Source organism: Spermophilus citellus (genome assembly GCF_964194105.1).
Source record: "Spermophilus citellus genome assembly, chromosome: 2".
Classification (NCBI taxonomy): Eukaryota; Metazoa; Chordata; class Mammalia; order Rodentia; family Sciuridae; genus Spermophilus; species Spermophilus citellus.
Genome location: NC_138183.1, coordinates 174,955,387 through 174,959,836, shown reverse-complemented (window position 1 = coordinate 174,959,836; position 4,450 = coordinate 174,955,387). Strand labels below are relative to the sequence as shown.

Genomic DNA, 4,450 nt, shown 5'->3' with positions numbered 1-4,450 from the left:
AGGATTCTCAATATACAAAACCATGCCATCTGGAAGTTATTTATTTGCTTTTTTTTTTTTGACTAATTGCCTTGGCTAGAACACCTAGTATAAAGTTGAATAAAAGAGGTGAACATGGCTATTCCTGTTCCTGACCTAAGGAGAAAGCATTCAATCCTTTACTGTTAAATATGATGTTATTCTTTTTTTTGTAAATGGTCTTTATCAGGTTGAAGAAATTTTTCCTTTTTATAAATTGGTGCATTATACCTCTTTTTCCGGCTGGAAACATGGAGGGTGCCAAAGAGAAGAAAAAGAAGGTTCCTGCTGTGCCATAAACTCTTAAGAAAAAGCGAAGGAATTATGCAGAGCTGAAGGTAAAGTGCCTGAGGAAGAAGTTTGCCCAAAAGATGCTTTGAAAGGCAAGGAAGAAGTTAATCTATGAAAAAGCCAAGCATTACCACAAGGAATATAGACAAATGTACAGAACAGAGATTCGATGGCTAGAATGGCAAGAAAACCTGGCAACTTCTATGTACCTGCAGAACCCAAATTGGCATTTGTTATCAGGATCAGAGGTAACAATGGTGTGAGCCCAAAGGTTCATAAGGTGTTACAACTTCTTCACCTTTGCCAGATCTTCAATGACACCTTTGTTAAGCTCAACAAGGCTTCAATTAACTTGCTGAGGATCGTGGAACCTTACATTGCATGGGGGTACCCAAACCTGAAATCAGGGAATGAACTGATCTACAAGCGTGGATATGGCAAAAGCAACAAGAAACTAATTGCCTTGACAGATAACGCTTTGATTGCTCGATCTCTTGGTAAATATGGCATCATCTGCATGGAAGATCTGATTCATGAGATCTACACTGTTGGAAAACGCTTCAAAGAAGCAAATAACTTCATGTGGCCTTTCAAATTATCTTCTACAAGAGGTGGAATGAAGAAAAAGACCACCTATTTTGTAGAAGGTGGAGATGCTGGCAACAGGGAAGACCAGATCAACAGGCTTATTAGAAGGATGAACTAAGGTATCTGCTGTGGTATTTTTGTAATCTGGTCAGTTAATAAAACAGTACCTGCTCTCAAAAAAAAATTGGTGCATTATAATCATACATAAGAAGTTTTTGCTACATATTCATACATGCACACCACTATAATAATATAATTTGGTCAATATCATTCCCCAGTACCTCCCCTTTCCTTCCCTGCCTCCTTCCTCTGGTGCCTTCCTCTACTCTACTAGTATCTCTTCTATTTTCATGAGATCTACTCCCTTCTACTCCCTACTACTCCCCTATTTTTTTCCTCTATAGATTCCACATATGAGATAAAAAATATGACCCGTGACTTTCTGAGTTTGACTTATTTTGCTTAACATAATATTCTCAATTTCCATCCATTTTCTTGCAAATGACATAATTTCATTGTTCTTTATAGCTGAATAAAACTATATTGTATATATACATTTTCTTTATTCTTTCATCTATTGATGGATGTCTAGGCTCTTTCCTGAGGAAGTTCCTTCTATTCTTAGTTCATGAAATATTTTATAACTGGAATGTGTTGTATTTTGTCAAATACTTTTTATCTATTTGAGATGATCATGATTTTTCCCATTTATTTTATTAATATGGTTTATCGCCATGATTGGTCTTTGGATGTTAAGCCAATCCTGTACTCCTGGGATAAGCCTTATGTGACTTTGGTGTGTAATCCTTTTCATGTGTCTCTAGATTTGATCTGCTATAGTTGCATCTCACAACTGCTGTGGCAGTCATATCTCTGATCTGTAACACTGATGAATGGCAAAGGTTAACCTATATGCTAAATACCACTTATCTGGATTACTCAGGAGATCCTGAGAGCTTGATAAGATCAGCCACTAAAAGAGGCACAGGGCCTGTTGTTGCTATTTCTATTCTAGTATGTGGAAGAAGCATGCTGATGAGTTGAATTTGAGTTTAGTGAGCTGATGTACAAGATCTCCTATGACGTCTTATTTTTAAATGTGTTATAGTTTGGCATTAGACTACCTATCCTGACTTTTTGCCTAGAATATATGGCCTTTATTTGCCATTGTAGCCATGCCATTCAGATCTCAAGCCCAAGCTATAGGAGCATTCTGTAATGTGGACAATTTGGAGAAGGGCCTAGATCAAGGTAGATGTTTACCCATTTCAGACTCTGTTTCCCTAGTTGGTTCTGGTGCTTGTTGTGTTTGCTTGTTAAATACTACAAATGATCGATACAAAAGACTCTGAAATCCAAAGGATGAAAGTTATTATAGTCAGATCCTGATGACATATTAATGACTCCAATTATAGTCCAGAAACCCAAATATGCTTGCAGTAAAGGAAAATTAGTCAGAAAGTTGTCTTGGAGCAAAATGCCAGATGTAATCACAGGAGAAAGGTAGCTTTAGGTTTGGAACCAAATCAAACTGAGTGAGTCCTCTGACTTTATGACTTTCTGCACTAAGCAATATCATTATATATTAATGTTATTTGCTAGACAAAGGCAGGATGATAAAAATCCCGAGTCTTACATGGAGTTTATGGGTCTAAAGCCTGTCACCCTACCCTAGACACCTCTTTACTTCTCATGGATTGTCTGCAAGGCTGGTTTTAGGCAGCAGGCTTAATCCATCATCCTTTATACACTTTAAAGATAGTTTCATATTCCAGTGTAAAGTGGTATTTTGAATATATTTCTCCTCTCAACTATCAGCTGATCCTGCTCTTGCGGTGCCCTTGGGAAATTTACTTTAATTGAATATTGAATCTCTGTTTCCTTCTCTGTAAAATTGAACTTCCCTTCCTGTGTTTTTATGATAATTAAATGAACATCTGCAAGGCATTTAGCAAGGAGTTGGGCATACAGGAGGTGCCTAGTAAAAGTTATTGCTTCCTTTTCTTCCTTCAGGTAAGGCAAGAATATGCTCTGCAGCTACGAACCCAGAAAAGAGTTAACAGTGTGTGATGGCTTAGAGATCACAGCCATGAAACCAGGTAAAGCTGTGCTGTAGAGTTAAGAGTATGAACTCTAGAACCGGAAAGCCTGGGAGTTAGTCCTGGCTGTGCCATTTTCTAGCCATATGGCTTAACGGATCAGGCCATCCAACCTCTCTGATCCTCATTTTAATGAAAGAAATGATAACAGTGTTTCAGGAAGAGGCACTTTACTTGCTGTTCCTTTAGTTCTTATATAAGAAGGTTCCTGATTCCTGCCTGGGCTGTCCTAATCTCCAATCTTTTGCCTTCCCCACCTCTATGTTGCTCTTATGCTCCTTGCACTCCTCTTTGGGGCTAACTGGGCCACAGCCAGGTTGGGATGGTAACTGCAAGCCCCCTCAGATGTGCACAGTTATCCATTCTGTACACAGGGTGTGTACCTGTGTATAATTTGGGTCAGTCACACCTCCAATGAGTCTGGGCTTGGCACACCTTGGTAAATGGCTTTATATTTGAGTCTTTATTTCCTTGTCTGCAAAAGGGCCTAATGATACCTCACACTTGCTTCATGGAGTTGTGGTGAACTTAAATATCTGTTATTATTTATTAAATACTTAACCTGTGCATTATGTTAAATACTTCACAGGAGTTTCCTCATTGAATTCTTACAACTCTGTATGATTGATGCTACTATTATTATTTTACAGATTAGGAAACTGAGGCTTCAAGGGTAATTAATCTTGTCCAAGGTCACATAGTTATTATACGACAAAGATAGATCTATGCCCACAATTTTTTTTTAAAAAATTGCAGTGCTGGGAATTGAATCCAGAGCCTCAAAACATACTAGACAAACATTCTACCACTAATCTACATTCCCAGCACACCAACCACATCTTTCTGACCCCAGCAGTAATTTAGGAAATGCAATGAGATGACATGGATAAGCACTGATGATGGCAGGCACTCATGATAAGATATCAACCTCAGAGGGTAGTGAGATTGATATTTCAATATTTCTTAAGTTTTGGGACATGACCAAATGTCTTGAGGATGGAAATCAGATACCCTGGCTTTAATCCCTTCCACTCTTTCTTGCTGAGCCAACTCTCCTAGTGATCATCTTTTATCCTTGGAAAATTACCAAGGGAGAAGTCCACTTTTTAGCCTTATAGATGTATACTCATAAAGAACATACCTGGCTATTTCCCTAAGGGTTGAATAAAAGAAGTGAATGAGTAAATAAAACGATTACTTAATCAGACCCTACTGGAAAGAAGTTATGGAGCAAGGTTGGATTGGAAGATAGAGGTAAAGGGTCTGGGGATGTGGCTCAAGCGGTAGCTAGCACGCTTGCCTGGCATGCACGCGGCGCTGGGTTTGATCCTCAGCACCACACACAAATAAAGATGTTGTGTCCGCCGAAAACTAAAAAATAAATATTAAAAAATTCTCTCTCTCTCTAATATATATATATATATATATATATATATATATATATATATATATAT

The 4,450-nt window shown here is 38.0% G+C and overlaps 1 pseudogene across 1 annotated transcript; it reads left to right on the top strand.

Annotated features, from left to right (window-relative positions):
- The first annotated feature begins 254 nt into the window (after positions 1 to 254).
- Positions 255 to 1,046, top strand: LOC308642371 (large ribosomal subunit protein uL30-like; annotated as a pseudogene). The gene has a single exon. The product of its transcript is annotated as a large ribosomal subunit protein uL30-like (transcript).
- Positions 1,047 to 4,450: the final 3,404 nt, after the last annotated feature.